This window comes from Andrena cerasifolii, chromosome 8 (assembly GCF_050908995.1).
Source record: "Andrena cerasifolii isolate SP2316 chromosome 8, iyAndCera1_principal, whole genome shotgun sequence".
NCBI classification, from domain to species: domain Eukaryota; kingdom Metazoa; phylum Arthropoda; class Insecta; order Hymenoptera; family Andrenidae; genus Andrena; species Andrena cerasifolii.
The window spans coordinates 13,296,558-13,314,767 of NC_135125.1; the positions used below are offsets into that span (position 1 = coordinate 13,296,558).

An 18,210-nucleotide genomic window follows, 5' to 3' on the forward strand; every position below is an offset into this window, starting at 1 on the left:
TGAAACCAGTGACGGGACTTTCTTACTTTTACCGAGGCCACGCGGAATGTGATCGACGTCATGTATTTGTGTTGGTCTATCATTGCAGGTGACTTTTAATCAGGAAATTAATTTCGCGACGGTCGACGAATGTGTTAATTAATTGGGCGAATGTTTCCTGTACTTGGGAGTAGAAAGTGTGGCGACGGATCGAACGGAATTGATTTCTCTTTGAGAAAATGGAAACTTTTTAATAATCGAATATAAACACACGCTGCACAGAATTTGAAATTCCACTAGGAATTATACAGAAAGCTACTTTTGAAAACATCAGTTTTCGAATTTCACTATTCCACCCCAAAAAATGGTTAAACCAGTTTTCTAATTTTACAAAAAAATGTATAATTAAAACAGTGAAAGAATATTTATCCTCACTTTAAAAATTTTCAGGTTTTTTAATATCAAGGAAATTACAAAAATATAACAAAATAAAATATACTGCATACAAAACCAAGTAAAAAAGAAATTAAAATGACTAAAACCCTTACAAAATATAAATTATAAATCTTTATTTCATTTAGTATTTTCCTTCAGGAAATATGAATTCATGAAGATTGGTTTTACAGTGAACTGTTACTACAATATGCTTGTGCCCGAGGCGGTTTGAAGTGAAAATGTTAACGTTTTTAATTAAATAATTAATTAATTTTTACTTATTAATTCTACTATCTACAATCGATTTCTTAAATTTAAATTTTAAATAAAAATTTTGTAAATCCATCGTCAGGTTAGTCCCCAAGCAATTCTTAAAAATCCCCATAGAACCACATCCCCACGCTGCTCCATCAAGGAAAAGAAAGGAGCCAGACACTCCATTTTCCAGGTCGCTTGAAAATCGAGCAGTAGCCCGTTGCAGCCGATTTTCCGCGACCTCTCCCCACCGTGTCCCCGATTCCGCAGCAGCCGATTGGCGTGGAAGGTTTTGAACTCCTCGCGAGCGGATGTGCGATAAAAGTGCCGTCTCGTCCTCCTGTGCGCTCGGGTCTGCCGATACAAGCGCGTTCACACCGTGGAACGTGACCGACCATCGCGTTGCCCGGGAAATCTGGCTGGATAAAGCTCGACAAGTGCGCTAGGGCATTGCTTTTCGCGGCTGACGGCCAAGCTCGTCCATTCGCGCGCGAACTCGCTGCTTCGAGCGTGTAACCACGAACTTGCTCTCTCTCGCGCGGCTTGGTCGAGGATCGAACGACATCCAAGGCGAACCACGGGCTAATTATGGGCCTGCCGCGACTCCGCCGATCGCCTAATTGCGTCTGGGAGCAGCGAAAAACTCGTTGAGCCGATTCCACGACAATCCAAGCCGCAACCGTTATTCCGTTTGGTGTCCGATCCGAAGTACCGAGTCAGTGGACGATCTTGACGGACGTCTTCTGCTGGGACGCTGGGCACTGTGGGACGAACAGTCCGGGTGATTGTGGGGAAGCGTGCTGGGAATGAAGGAACCGTAGGAGTGGTGCGATAGGGGACGGTAATTGTTATTCGATAACGACGTGGTTGTAACGAATGTTCGTCTGGAGGAAGAGTCGATTAACCCAGTTTCTTGGGGCGCGACACGTGATACAGGGAAGGTAAATACTGGCGACAGAGGGGTCTTCTATTATCGGTGTCGGGGGTGCGACGGATAAATCGAGGGTGTAATTGCTGGTGTCTTCACGATGAGCCGGAAAAAAGTGTGGAACTCTATTGTGCGTCGTAAGAAGAGGAATCACTTGGACCTGAGTGGCAAGGAGGAGAGCGATGAGGGGAGTGTTTGTAAGTCATGGGGTGCAGTTTTCGGGGTTTCTTTGCTGGCTAAGATTTCGGGATGCTTTCTATATTGGGTGATCGGTGGTTTGGAGTTTAACTCTTCGGGTACTGGTGTTTATTAAAATTGGGGTGGAGGGTTATGGGTTTCAGAAGTGCTTTAGTGGGGTGGTTGTGAGATTTTGGAATTAGGGTTGGATTGGAAACAGTTTTGGAATATAGAAACAAGGTTTCTGTTTTGTGGTTAAATAATTTGATATATTTCTGGGAGAATTAAATTATGATGTAATTAAATTGTAGCGGTGGGGTTGATTTATTGTGAAACACGCAGGGTTAAAGTAACAAACCATGTGGTTAGACATTAGAACCGTTAAGGTTTCGATCGCATTGTTTAAAAATTCTAGGATTGCGTTTTGAGTTGGATTTCGTTACCTCGCGTCGATTCGAGTTCTGCTTTCGTTCAAATTCATCGAGCTTTTCAAAGTTTGGCTATATCGGAACAAATCTCCAGTGAAATTACTGTGGGAGAGTAATCGTTCTTGCTGATACAGGCCCAAGTGAATCACGTTTCCGTGGAACTGTTTGGTTGACACATCGTTTTCACAAACCACCAGGAAATATTAAATTCACGTTTATTACTAGCCGCAGGAGTGAATTAAAGGAATAGTAAAATAATAATCTACAAAAGGAATGTGCTTTTGGTGGCACAGAATTATGTGTACTTTAATAAAAATACTTTAATAATATTCTTTTAATAAAATGCACTGGTGCGACTAGTATTAATGGAACCTAAATAGTAAACAGTTCTGCTAAATAATTACAATATTTTTTAAGGAGCTAAAGATTCTTCATAAACTGGAGAAAGTACCCACACTAGAATTAGAACAAGAACGCGTTAATTTCGTCACTAACTGTTTTAAAAATGATAATTGCTCGAAGCCGTACGATCGGCCAGGTTAATAGAAACAACATTTGCGTTCAGAATCATATCTCTAACGGTTCTAATGTTTATTAGCATTTCTAGCCCGCTTCTACTACTCTCTACGCTTTTCCCATTTCATAGAGCCTCATTTATTTAACTTTCCAACTTGCCTGCATTTTTAAACTTTGCTCAGAGATATGCCTTCAATGCTGATCATTGCCACCAGCAACTAGATTATTAATAATCGCATAGCTGAGCCACGGAGCGCGTAATTTACAAAGTGCTTGGTATTTTTGCGGAAATGGAAACCACAGCCTGTTTGTCCCGCGTCATTAAATACCGTGAACATTTATACGCCTATGTGTGCATTCGTGTGCAAGTGTGTGCGTGGGTATTTTCGCGTGCATGATTTCGCTTGGTGATTTAACGCGAAACGAGTGGAATCGTAACGCAAAAGAAGGATTCCATTTTTCTCAGGTTCCTTGATTTCTAGAGGGCCAAAAAGCCCCGAAAAGAATTTTCATCTGAACTTCTGGTGGCCATAATTGGATAACAGAACGTCGAAAAGTTCCACTAGAATTTTGTAATAAATCAAATCCACATTTCATTCGCCAAATCCCGGATTTTCTCTTTTACAGCTTCCTTGATCCTTCTTCCATAGTAACTCTACATCATCGTCGTATTCCACCTCACTTTACAGTGAAGAGTCGCGTACCGTTATCGACTAAAAGCATATTCTAACTTCCTGTTAGTTGTTCAGCAGCTAAAACATTAACGCACTGATTATTCAAGCAAACACTGCAACAACCGATAATCTGTAACAAATCCTTAATGTATTCTCATCTGATAGTATTCCAAAAAATAAAAAATTTTCGACGATAGTAGGTACATGTGCTAAACTATTTACGTGTCAGTTAAATATCTAAGATCATCGAAGTAAACGCCCGGATGAGATTCTTTAGGCCATCTTCTTGCGCCTCCAGTAAATCACAGTATCTAACAATAACGCGAATCGAAAGTGTACCCTCCCTTAGTTAGCCAGTGCCAGACAGATCGCTGGCGAGCAGATGGGCCCGCGTAAAGTGCCACGTGTTTGAAGGAAGAACTTAATTGCACGTCCGAAAGCCGATTCTGTGCGTGCGCGCGCGAGCCGATCGCGGTAATTAGCGTGGCCGCTGGACAAGCCTGTTGATATATTATAGCGATGCGTAGCGTCGTCATAAACAAGATGTGGATATCCTCATTAGCGATGAAATAACAGCACGATTCTGCCCGCGAACGTAGCTCACTGTGACATGTTTACGAAGTCGATCGGGATCCTCTCGTGAACGAATTTTTCTGTTTCGCGATGAAAACGGTCTCCTTCCAGCGTGTTTATTCTTCATCCGACTTGTTCGATCATTCATTAGCGCTTTCGAGGGTACGTTGGCAAGGGAGCGTGGGAGATTTCTTACGGAAGTGCTTATTATACTGGCGGTGCTTTATTTTTAATGTCTGTTCGGTATTTCATATGACGAGGTGGTGTGATGTATACAGAATTATTATATTATTGTTACTCGTCTCGTCTATGCCTTAGAAATCACTCAGTTCAGCTTCACGTACCCTGCACTCCTCGTTTACAGTCTTTCATTTCATAATGAATTGTAAGGGAAGGTTAGAATTAAATAAGATCAGTGGGCTATTTGCAGAGAGATTCATCAGACATTAGTAAGCCATTAGTTAATCTTCTAAGGGTCATTGACACTCGTCAGCTCACAGAACTTATGTTTCTACTTCCCCTAAAAAAAAGGGTTCTTCTCCAACTCTTCTAAACTTAATCTGTTCGTACGCCTACACAATGTCCTCCAAAACCTACTCCACAGATGTCCTAATTTACCAGTCACTGTAAAATATTTCTGATATTTTACTAGTATCTCTTATTAATTCTCTATCCGTGGAAAATGTGCCCAGCTTGTCCCTTTCAACTTCCCCGAAGAAATCCTAAAAACCATTCTCCCACCACTCATGGTCTCCCCTTCCAACTTACACGTTACAAACTTAATCTCCTCGTACCCCCACGCAATATCTTCAAAACCCCTGCTCCAAAAACCGTCCCATTTTCCAGTCGTCATAAAATTTTCATTTCCCTTTGGTCCCCGGCGTTCCCGCGGCGTGATGCTCGGGTGTGTCGTTTTTGCGCGCACGGCGAAAGGAATCGCGGGGTGGATGGATGGCGAAAGGGTGGCTCGGGGTCTGGCGACATCTGCTGAAACATCGCGCGGGAGGATGGACGGATCGGGGACGCGGGAAACAGCAATCAAAGGGCGTGCTCGTTGAACGGAGACGAGAGATGATGGAACAGAAGGCGGTTCAAGGGGGTTGGAGGGTGAAAGCGCCGCGAGAAACGCCGACACCGGGGGATTTTAATTGAAACGTCCGTACATTTAATTAAAAATCACTGTCGGCTGCGATTCAACTTTGAAACCGCTGTCCAACTGGGCCAGGCATCTGGGATTCGTGCTCGTTTATACAGGCTGCTCGCGGGAGAGATACACACGCATTGTTCGTGGATTCTGCGGATCGTTTTCATGATAGATTCCGCGTAAAAGCAAGATCTATTCTCAGCGATTGGTGAGGTGTAAATTGTTTCATTCTTTGGGTCAACGAATGTGGTGCGCAGCTCCTTTCACACGGGTATTCGTTAATCATTGATCTAACAAGTGTATAGGTATGGAGTTCACGAAAGTGATTCTGAAATAACTATCTTCTGTTTGATGGTATAAAATCTTGGTGCATTGAAGTTTATCTGTGGAATTTGGGAATTCATTTTTTTAGGCAACTTGGGACTCTCGTTTGTAATTCCCTTGATTTGGTTACCTATAGGAGTTTAAGTTCCATTAATTATTCACTGACGATCTTACAAATTTATATGAAAATAAGGTGTTCACTTCACAGCAGCTTCACAGATTATTAAACTTCCCAATTAGAATCATACCAAAAAACTTCCCCTAATATTTCAATATTTCGCCCAAACAAAGGTGTACTTCCAAACACATCTACCCCACTATGGTCAGCTTAACAATTGAGTAGCAGTTTGATTAATCACTGAACCATTTTTGATTAACGAAATGTTTCCCTCTTAACTACTGTTCTTTCCCCATGGAGCTGCTAATCGTCTCGGGGCGAGCTCGAGTTTCAGAAGGCCTCACGCAAAGTCGAGAAGAAGAGATGGACGAGAAGAAAATGGCGACCCTAGTTGCGATACTTGGCGCTTTGGTAACTCAAGGAGACAATGCTAGCCAGCTGTAACGCGATCCTACGGGCCCGTCCTTTGGTTACACGGTGTATAATTTAACCACCGGTATATACTCTTGCTTAATTGCGACTGCAATGCTGTAGCTTGTTCGCCTCGAACTCGATTAGACTCGTACACGTTTGGCCTGCTCGCTTGATCTAATTACACCAACGATAGAAGAATCGGCAAACACCTTCTGAAGTGAAAAAAAGTTCCTGCGCAACCGAAGTGTCATCCTTGCTGCAAGGAGAACGAAATCAATAGGCATCGTTCCATAAAACTCTCCGATTCGTACTGCTTTTCAGTTCCACGACTCCGTCGTAGAACTCACCGATGAGTAAGTCTTTTCCAGCGACGTTCAATTCTGTCTCGAACGATTCTGCTTGGCAGTCGCGAGAGCCGCAATAATAATCAACGATTTTATGACTTATCCCGTCAGCTGGGGGACGAGAGTAATGGCTGCTTTGTTCCAGCCGAGGTTTCTTCTTCCGCTTCCTTCCTTTCCGTGTCTTCGACTTCCCTTTCGGTCGAACGGTTGCCAGGCCTCTCTGCCCGCTCATTCTCGTCTCGACATCTGTCGTTTGCAAGAAGGAAGTCTGGCTCACGGAAGAGCTGCGGACGCCAAAAGAGCGACGAGATAATCGCGAAAGGAGTGAAGACAGTCGGTTCGTCGAACTTTCCCCGTCGACGGCGGTGTGCTTCACTCGATGAAGTATTCCTATGCCATTCGGGGCGTTGATAGGAGGAATCGAACACCTATTGTCAATCCGCTGTTGATTTGTCTCGGAAAGGAGATTATGTCCATTTTTGGTAGATGATGAAAAGGTAACTGAACTGGAGGATTTAGAGATTTTAGGGTCATCGTTGTCTTCGTTACAAAGGACAATGTGTTTCTTTAATACCGATGATAATGTCTTGCTAATATCTAGCTATCTGGATGTTTTTGATATAAAACATCCAAGAGACGAAATATCAAAGATGTTCTAAAGAATAATTAAATTGATAATTCTACAAGAGATTCAAATTGATCGCTGATGGCTTCTCAGTCATTCGATAAGCAATCGGTAGTAAATACCGGAATATTATCGAATCTCCAGCTCTGCTTCATGAAAGATTCAAGATATTCCAGGCAAACTACATGCACAATGTAAATTCATCAATTTCATCAATATCTCCCCCCATGCTTCTACATATTCAATTTGTCGAGCCACTGATGTAATAGCCCTCTAACGATATTAGATTATTTCCACCCAATGGAGTTGTTAATGCCATCGATTTAACGAGGGGAAGAGTCAGCCTCGCATCGTTTCACCAACGGAGGAGCAACCGTCTTATCGGACAGTGGGCTAGGTCCATCTTGCTCCTCCTACGTTGTCGTATGACTCAACCTCCTTGTACGGCCAGCAGGAATACGCTCCTCGCAGGAAGTGCATCGTAGTTACGTCGTTGATGGTCTTTCCTCATTACCAGCCGCGCCTTTGTTCGCCCCTTTTCTTTTTTCTCCTCTCCCGGCAGCCATTCGACCGACTCACATCCACCAGGCGATTATACATCGCTTCACTAGCTATAAATCAAATTCGATTATGAAATCGTTTACGTTTCCTTATTGAATCCACTTGTACCGACGACTTCTTCCGAGTGGCGTCGGCGTGTATCCACGCCGAGGGAGTTGCGCCCTGCACAGGTATTTCGCGTGCATTCACGTCGATATTTTCTCGAAAGCGTCCAAGGCAGCGTCCAAATGTCCCCGAATGTTTACTTCGAGAAGGAAACAAGCTTAAGCTCTTTACAAAAATCTGACCGACTCAAAGGGGCGTTTTTTTAAATCTTGCTACACGTTATTACTCTACATAACGTAATATGGTGGACAATTTTTCAGATCTGAGGGTTTACTGCTTGTAAGGGTTGTAATGGACCGAGGGAAGTTCGAACCATCAGTTTGTTCTAAATAAGAGGTTTATTATTAGAACGTTCTGAACTTTAAACGAATTAGTAAGACGACTGGAAGATTCTGAGCGTTAGTGAAAAATGTATTAGGGGTTTTAAAGGTCAGCTGGAAAAATGGTAGTGAGGGCAGGATAGGGCAAGCTTCGGAGATATCAAGACCGCGATAATGCAAGGTTCGTTGGGTGCAGATGACACATTGGTCTCAGGATTAGGTGACGTAGTCTTTCGCAAGCCAGAGTGATACGGTGTATGCAGAAGGAAAAAGCAGAAAATATTTATAAGCGTGAGTAATTTCTGAGCTGAGTATATTACAAGGTTCTAAAAAAATTCGAAGCAGTGATCACTAGTGTCCTCCACGACAGTCTGACTGTCAAATCTTGCTCGAGAGGAACTGATATGTCTAGGTAACATAATTGTAAGTGCATCTAATTTCGCCTACTCCTTTGAGTACTTGATATTTTTGTTTCTCATTAGTTATAGATAAAAAAGAAATGGTTTATGTTTCGTGCAGGCCCGGCTCGAGCCTTTTTTGCGCCCTAGGCGAATTTGGCATTATAAATAAATGTATTATAAATCATTTATTTCGGCTTTTTGATGATCTTACTCTGAATTTTTATTCGTAGCTTAAAATATTTATAGTGCAACTTGTAATATTTCATTTAAAACTTCGTTTTAAAAAATCCTCATACCGAGAAGACCATTTTGTGATCCTGGTCAACTTTCCGCCCTGGGCAGCCGCCTCATTTTGCCTATAGGGACGAGCCGGGCTCGTGTCTTTATTATAAAACTAAAGAAATACAATTTCGAAACATTTATATTATTACATACTATTTTTTTAAACTGCAGCTCCGCAAATTTCGTGTGCCCATTTGTAGCAAATATCACACTGAAACCACTGGCCGACACAGAAAAAACTGTTTCCCTTTGTTAAGGGATTTTTAATTTTTGTTAAAATGTTGGAACCAATTAAATTGCTATAAACATGTCATTAATTAGATGCTCCTAGTAAGTATTCATGCATTCATAGAACTTTTAAACTTGCCTTCTCCGAATGTGATGTAAAATCATCTCCTCTTCATATTTTCCTGAATTCCCAGTTGTTCTTTGTTTCCTGTCATCCTGTGGATGTTAGACAGGGCATATTTTGACAAGACTCCAGTGTTTTCGCTGTGAACGGTAAAATGTAGAAGATAAAAGACTGTTCCATCGCGAGATTCATGAGCCTTCATCGATCGCGACGTCTTCTGTCTCCCCATCTCAGCTCTATCTCCCCAGGGATACCTGTCTTCGAGTTTTCGAGTGGCGTAGGTTAATGGAATAGTCGGAAACTGGATCGTAGAGGGAAGTTGGCGCGTCAGATAAATGTATGGAAATGTAATATCTCGAGTTAGGTCGTCGGAGAGGAGGGAAAGGGGCCTCGTCTTGGGGAGTTACGATATTTAGCTTGCGTTCGATGATCGAAACGAAGCAACGAAATCGATGAGCATGTCGAAGCTGAGATAGGACTCGATCGTTCTGCGTGAGAAATTTAGTACTGATAATTGCGCTGCCCTGCGCGTGGAATCCTGACAACTGCTTCTAGTAGATAATAGCAACAGCGCTCGTGCGTGCAATCTGGAAATAGATTTGATGTGTGGGTTCAGAGAATAATCTGAATGTGCTTTGTAGTCGATTCATTTAACCTGACGTGTATCAGATTCTGCAAGCTTTGTCAGCAATTTTAAAATTGTTCCTGTCTTGTTGGAAAATTATCACAATTTTTCAATATGAAAACATTTCGCTATAAGCACTGTACTAATTGAATTTGTACATCTTTGAGCAGGACCTTTATCGCTAGAAGGATAATGTTCTAGAAAGCATCACCTTTCCGCTATATCTAGAAACTCTAGAATCTCTTTCCTCCAGAAACTACAGAAGTGACTTAAACACTAATCTTCATTGACGGTAAAGCTCTAAAATCCTGCAAAAACAGAATCCGCTACCTTATGCCTCATCAACAGGCCATAAAGTGTTATCACTTCAGCCTATAAAATCAGCTATTTCACACTTTTCTACTTACTATTTCATTAGCCAAATCTAAGTCGTGTCATTCCACAAAATCCCATAAAACATTAAAAAAAAACTACCCTCCATTGCGAATTCTCATCAACTTTGCATCGACAATTAAAAAGAGAAATCGAAATCACCATTAACTGTTGGTGGTAACTAGTACGTACTGATTAGACCAACTTTGGCGAGCCCAGATGAAAGATAATTGGTTGTGTATTCCCGAAAGCGCTTTCTAAACGCAGACACGTGGACTCGACAAAAGACACCGACTGCTTACAATGCACAGTCGAAACTGTTTCTCATTGTACGGCGCAAATGGAAATAACTGTAATGCGATGAGAATGGGCGCGAATTGAATCGGAGTGAGCGCAGCGATTATTGTTCCGTGGAAATGAATGGAGGGTGATGCGCGTGTGGTGCATGTGCATACACGATCTAGCTAGACGTAGTTGCAGCCGCGGTGCACACTGTGCGTTGCAGATAGGCTTACGGACGTGTTTCCGTGTTTTGCGACTCTTATCTGCGACAGTGACAGAGGTTCTCAGTGGAGATGCGCTTTGACACTTTGCTTGCGAAAAGTTTCAAGGGAATATTTTCACAATCTCGTTAACATTGCGATAATTTTCTCTTTAATTTTTAACTTTTTCTTGCCTCTCAGGACGAAAGGATTTCGAGATTTGTGAATAGAGTCCATTAGACGTTTGTATCGCAATCATTACTGTTTCGAATTTTGTACATCGTCTAATCTATGGGGATGAAAAATATGACAGTGCTGAAGTTTGTTAACTTATATATTATTTGCTAAGACTTCTGCTGTAAATATTCGCTTGCATTTACATGACTGCTTTCTTTCATCTCTCGAGGATTATTGGAGACATTTTTCGTAGCTTGCAGCGCTTTGCAGTATGGGACTTTTTATTCTTTACCTCTTTTTGCTCGAGCAAGGCAGTATTCTTTTGCAAATTCGCTTGACTTCTGCCCTTATTGCAGCGTAACGAGAATTGCGTTGATGTGGTTATAATGTTTATGTAGCGCCATTGCTAAGAAGGGTTTCCACCCTTCCCAGGAAAGGGTTCCAAAAGAGATACACGTTGGATCCTGATATGTCTTCGTTGTGTGAACACGATCCCAATCATCTTTTCGTGGAGTGTAAGTGGACCATTATAATTATTAGCTTTCCTACGATAATTCTTGGTATCCCAGTCAATCACAAAACTTTTATATTTTTATCAAATTTTTTAGTACACCTTATATTAAATATTAAAATTTTCATGGGTGGTTAGCGAAACTATAATTATTTGCATTTCTTAAATATCTCAAATAAAGGAAAATTTAATAATTTGTAACCCGAAGGAAGAGATTCCATTCTTCAAAAAATAGTCGCCAGTCAAAAGATTATTTAGCGTACCTGTATCAATATACTCAATTTCAAACGTCCCATTTCCTTCTCCAAAAATATCAAAAAACATCGAAACACCCTAGATGAGAAATGCACCGAAAGCAATAGCCTTTTTGCAGAAAGAAACCTTCCAACCCCTTCTTCCCTATCTCGCTTATTCCTTCCGAATCCAATAAAACTCGATCCCCAGGGGAAAACAACAGAAACGATAAAAACAACCACGACTACTTCCCGATCCAGAAAACAGCATCTCCAGCGATCCATGTTTGGCATCGTCCCCGCGACCTACATTACACCGCGTTTCGAAAACGTTCAAAAGTGAAACCAAAGCGAAGCCCTTCTGTTCCCATCAGTTGTTCAGCGTTCCATCGGACGCTCCTAATTTTATCCTCGTATTTTTCGAAGTGTTTCCGCTTGGAATAGGTGATTTATGAAGGGAAGAGAAAAACGAAGGCCAAGGGGAGTCGATTCCTCGAAGCTGCTCGATTTTCCCCGTGTTCCTTGACCGTTACGCGGAGGAAACATCGTGCCACACTTTTTCGAATGTTTACGCGAGAAGAGCGCGCGTTTGGATGCCGGCCAGCGGTATTTTTACGCGCCGCGATTGGCGGGCAGGGGGCGGAAACTGGTGCAACGGAATCACCGCAATACGGGCCCGAACCGTGGTCGACGGGTGCAGGAAGCAAGACGCTGTAACCCAGCCTCGATGCACTCGAAAGGGGGATGCAAAAAGAATTTCCCCCGGTGGAACTGCGGCATTCGTATTCCAGCACCGTGATGTGTAAATGCTGACCCATATTCCGGTCCATTTTGAAGCAATTCCAGGCGCCGATGCCGGACAAGCTTGGCCTTGTGGAATTTCACCGAAAATCGCTGTTCCACGGATTTTTCTGGCTTACGTCGATTTGGGTTACCGAAAACTTGATTTCGGTGCTTGGTGTTGTTTACAAGGAAGGGGGTGAAATGGGGAAAGTTGATACATTGATCGTCTATTTAAGAAGAGTTAAGATCATCTGTTTTATATGAAGGGTTCAGAAAAAAATCTGTGTAAGTCCAACTTTCCCTGAAAATCAGTTAAGTCACTACTTTCATACGTAAGCAAAATTTGTTTACAATATATTGTAGAATTGTAGAATTTCTACGAGCTATTACACCCCAAAACCCGTTAATTAGTTCCGCATAAATTATTCTACAATAACTAAGTTACCAAAAAAGAAATAGAATACTCCTTAAATACTATTAAAATTAATCAAACTCTATATCAAGCAAAACATGATAATAAAACAACTAAGCATGGTAATTGGAAGGATTTAAAAGGCAACATTGCAAAGTGAGAAAAAAGAAGAGAGTCTACTTATTCGGGGTACGTTAATAAACTTGTACCATGCTCCAAGAAAGCGTGAAGACTTAATAGCCTGCTAAGTGTTCGTCGATTTGTTGTGCAATTTAATATACAGCAACGGGGCGCGATTAATTCTCTATTCCCCTGTCAAACGATTGTAAACTTTGTAGAACATGCAATCTGCGAGAAAAATCGCGCGGGAAACGTGGGGCGATGGAAGTAGACCAGTCGCGTGGAAATTGGAGGAGGCTCTGAGCAGTGAGTGCAGCTTTCACCGGGTTACGCAAAACTGCCACTGTTGAGCGTTGAAACCGTCCCAGAATGGGAAACAATGACTGAGCTGCATACTAATTTCCAAACTAGAAGAAAAATAATTGCTTTTCTCACCTGAGCTGCTGTTTTTACCGCTCTACCAAGAAAACACTCAGATTTTACGTCCTAAATTACTGTTCTCGTTTTCCCCTTTCATGAACTCTCAAGATTTATTGGAATATTCAGTTTAATTTATAATGATTCCACCCTCTGATGCTTCTTTCTTGTAATCCACTGTAATAATCAATTTCTTCGTTTACTTTAAATGGCACTATGAAATTAGTAGAAAGATGCTCTGTAGGAACAAGGTAGAAATTGTGCAAATCTGTTCCTTTTTCATACGCGTATATGGGCACTGATAATTTTGGTTGCAAGTTTGGCTAGGGGAGTCTAAATGTGTTCATTTTCATTTTTGGAGACGTCTTCTCTGTAGTAAATTTGTGAAGTTCTTAATCGAGGATTCCAGCTCCTCATGCATACGACCTGTTTTCATTCTCCTATGGTTAATTCCGTTCGCGTCGATGCCAAAGGCCTTCGTAGGCAGTTTTGTGGAAAAAAGTTGAAATTTCTTTTATGTACTGAACAGACTGCATGAGATAAATACTTGATATACTAAGTTTCCAGTGACAATATGTGTGCCTGTAATCTTCATTTCGAAATTCAGATTCGCTTAAAAACCATCTAGGCAGGAGGAAATGACATGGAAGCTTGGATTCAACGAGATTCCAAATAAATATTCACATACGTGTCAAAATTTGTCAATTTATCGTTAAACATTTCATTAATGCCCTTGCATGGAGGATTTGCACACCACTCGACCCTTCGGAAATTAAAGAAAAAAAATCCCAAGTGAACCATGTGGAAACGATTGCACGTATGCATAAACCACTTTACTCCAATTCACGTCATGAACCGCTGCAACGATTCTCATTGTCCCATCGAACGATGGCAATTTCCAATTATTGAAGCGCGACGAATAAAGCCGCGAAGTCCATCGCCGAATTCAGAATCGATTGGTGATTTAAGCCGCGTATTCACCTGCGCATTCGCCCCGAATGTGCATTCGGCGCGCACCGATTTTTTGCCCGTTCGGAGCTCAGCGCGCAATCGGCGCGCGTTCGGGGTTGAGTGAAATTTGCGGCGTCCTTTTCATGGTATTGTTCGGACCCGAATGCGCGCTTTGATGGACCGCCAACAAGCGGATCGGCCCGAATGCGCGCCGAACACCGGACGAGCAAAAAATCGGTGCGCGCCGAATGCACATTCGGGGCGAATGCGCAGGTGAATACGCGGCTTTACAAACAGCAACTTGGACGGGCCGCAAACAATGGCCCCGCGGCGTGCCACATTCAGAATCAATTTCGCGGCACGCGAAACGGCGAATCGCGCGCGCGACAGGCGGGCAAAAGTCAAAGGTGAATTAATTAACGGCGACCTCATTTTCCTTCGGTGCCAGTGTTGTTAGCAAATAAGCGTTGAATTACACGTGGGTGACACTGGGTGTCATCAGCGGGGTGCTATCTATAGCGATTTATGGAAGCCACTGGCGCATCAGCCAGCCTCGCCCATTCGACGTTTAAAGGACAGGTCTTAATTAAAACTCACTAGCCACTTAACTCTCTTCAAACATTTCACTTGGCGAAGTGGCATTTAAAGATTTTATATTATGTGGGTAGGTATGTAAATCGTCGAACTTAACGATCGCAAGAATTATTATATTATAAGAAAAAAAAAGAAAATGTAAGAAATGAACGAGAAATGCAAGCTTCTTTTGAGAGCAAATTCAAAGAAATCAGTTTAGGAGGAATTGTTGTATTTGATGTTCTGATATTTTTTGAGAAATCGTTTGATTAATTTTGTGCCTTCATTGTTTATTAAATGTTCGTAGTTGTCTACTGGCGATGCAAATTGTTATTTGCTTAATTTCAGCAATTTTCGGTGTACCTACTTAGTCTGTATTTTTAAAAGCTTTAAAGAAGCAAGTGAAAATGTGGTAATTTTGCTCTGGTTATATGTCATGACGATTTTTAATTAATTCTTCACACAGCTGGTAAAATAACGATGAAGGCAATTACGTGCTCCCCCATGTTTTGAAGTGACAGCAGGTTAATTAATCTTTTCAAACAACGAAAACGCTGACGCAACGTCGAATCGGTCCCATTGTTATCCTGCACTTTCCAGCGATAATTTGGTGATTAACTTTTAAATGAATTGACGAAACCATAACGCAAAATCGTAGTTTTGTCGTGGCTAGAGATGATGTTAGTTTAATTAACTTCGATGCAGGGAAGTTTTCCTTTTTGTATTTTAAGACGCTGACTTAATTGTATGTATATTTTATCATAGGACGAGGCGTGCAATTAAGTTGCTCGTTATCTGATGCTCCGTAGAGATAAAGGCTCAATTAACTCCGGGGGCATTGAATTCCAATAATTAACGAAATAATGATAGCAGTCGCGAGAATATTTACAATGTTCTCTTGTCCGGGGCATCGAGGTGACAGCTGATTAATTGTTCACGAGGAAAACCGCGAATTATGCGATCAGTCTGATAAAGATCAGGGCCATCGAAGCGGCTTAATTGTTTCGCGTAATCCTGCATCAGCGTTGCATCGTTGCATCGTTCGCGCCAAGTGCATCGTTGCACGGCCGTTTGCACTCGTAACTCAGCCAGCAAGTAATAGCACAAACGATTATCGTTTGTAACTTTCAAACAGTGCAAATCGTGGAAGTTGCTCGACTGTTGCAGAGTCTGAGAGGAGGTGGTATTTATTTCTGTTAGAGAGGTTGAATAAATGCAATGAATCTGGTTAAGGGTAGTGGTCAGTGTTTGTTTGCCAATTGGAGGGAGGTAATTTTAGAAATGGCAATGTTTATTAAAATTGCGGTGCTATTATGTCTTTTTAATTTGACACACTAGATATAGTAATTATTTATTATACAAATAGATTAGTGTGGAGGAAAATAAAGCTCAAAGAGGTAAGTAATTTTCAAAGAAAAGTTAGATGTTTAATGTCGACACTTGTTAGTTAATCCATTTAACAATTTAATGCAAAGTAAATGAGCACAAAGTAGGAATATTCACTGAATAGAGTGTATATTATTATTTCAAAATTTTTGCTACTAAAGATAGTGATGGGAGTCGTAAAATAATGTGGAGACCATTTTTGTTAATACTACTTAAGTACTTAATTGTAATCTAAATAATAAATAATAGAATATCTACTTAAAAGGAGAAAACAGATAACTCCTTCAGGAAGTTAATACAAATCCTCTCTAAAGGCAACTCGGTAAGGAAATCGCAGCACTTGAAACAAGCCTTCAGACCAGTGTACTCTAGTTTGATTTTCGTACGACCCTGTACCTGAAAGCACACAGAGGGGTGTCGAAATTGGTTTAATTGGTCAGATTGCCCTCGCTTGGACGGTCACTCGATACTGTATCGCACACTTGACCCGAGTCGAGCTCAATGGAAACGCTTTCATTAATTTTGGAGCCCACCCTTTCGGCTGTCGACTCGTTCAAGGGGAGAATAAGCGTGGAGAGCAGTGCGAGTGATTGTGAAACGGATGCTTCGGCACGATTATCTCGAGTAGACAAATAGGAGACAGTCTCCATAAAATTTCGCAGTGATATTAATAACAAAAGCATGAAAATTATCACCATTTATTTCGGAACTGTTGCAACTTGTCAAAGATTAGATATCAATTAAAGCAGAATACATTAACTCGCAATCACAATGGGAATTATTTATATTACAGCTGGTTAAAATCGATAGTTCGATGGCAACTCCAATTTCTCTCTAAATCTAAAAGACAATATTTTTATCAACTTTGAGAGCAGTTATACCAGACTTATTATATTGGAAATTTTGCAATTTTAAATATGTCATCTAATTTGTACGCTTATAATGTCTCTAACCATATTGTTCCCTTCATTTCTGTTGCAGGTGAGTTAAAATCGTGGTCCTTGCCAAGAGGCTTCCCGCCAGAGATAACGGTGCAGGAGCATGACGAAGGTAAAGATTGAGTCAGCTGATCAGCCGCGGTGCTGATCGCCATTTAACTGCGCATTTTGCTTCACACCAGGGCACAGGATGCCCGGTGCTAGCGCTAATTATAAATGCGATTGTTCCGCGAGAACGCGTCAGTGCGTTTCCTCGATAATCGTGGGTAGATCCAAAGGACTCGATGAACACAGGGGGTTCAGACGCCTTGGCTCGTATTTATGAACGCGCCAGCCTTGGGAAACAATCCCAGTTCTGGTATTAATTAGAAAAATGTTGATCGCGACGGTGCTCCAACCAAGATTGCGGCTGTAGCACTTTGGTTCACACAGCTAGATACTAAATTGTACCTAATGGGGTTTTCAGGCTTCTTCGCACTATTCACTTCTGCGGCTGATAATTACTATTTCAGATATTTTTACTTGATATAGATCATGCTGGTTTAAAAAAAAAGATAGAATGTCTGAAATATCACTCGTGTGAAAAGACCCTCGCAGAAATCTATTGCTTGCTCTTTCGAAAGTTGCTAAATTCTACGTGCGCGTTATAATAATTTAAATCTTGCTCTACTAGCCCTTACAAATTTGCCTTTTTAATAAAATAGGGAGATAAGTCACACTTCATACCGCAGCATGTATTCCCACCACCTGGATCAATAATATCTAGTTATCAAGCGTTTCTTTGATTCACTTCGAAACTCTGCCCTCCATCGTTTCTATCATCGTTGCATGCCGACGATATTCAGTTCTATCAGTTTCCCTCGTTCCTGCGGTGGTTAGAACCCATTTGTGTCCGACTGATTTGCGTAAGGCTATTGCTTAATTATTCAAATGGGCGCATATGTGGCCGCGATTACGCTCACAGCTGCTGTTTGCCGAAGCAAACGAACAGACCAGCGTATTTCCGCTCGCGTACTCTCCACACGCAACGAATAAGCCGCGGTACCTTTTTCGACCCACGAACTTAACCAACGTTCTGTTTCTATTGTTTTTTTTTTCCTATACAGAATAATTAAGCAATCCAGAACCCCTCGTCCTTCGAGCGAATTTCCCATATGCACACGATTCTCCCTCGTTTCTGTATCATTTTCAGACGATTTCATCTCTCTGCATCTGCAACTGTTCAGTAGCGGATGGAGCAAAGTACTTATTATGACGCTTCCTTCCTTTTGTTGG

General features: G+C 41.6%; 1 protein-coding gene and 1 long non-coding RNA gene across 8 annotated transcripts in view; both read left to right on the plus strand.

Moving 5' to 3' along the window:
* Raskol (Ras GTPase-activating protein raskol) overlaps nucleotides 1-18,210 on the plus strand; it is a 365,041-nt gene that overhangs the window by 178,688 nt on the left and 168,143 nt on the right. The gene's annotated exons all lie outside the window — the stretch shown is intronic.
* Nucleotides 648-17,270, plus strand: LOC143372678 (uncharacterized). Its single transcript, XR_013086328.1, has 3 exons — nucleotides 648-1,794; nucleotides 11,010-11,126; nucleotides 16,979-17,270. It is a non-coding gene; the product is annotated as an uncharacterized LOC143372678 (long non-coding RNA).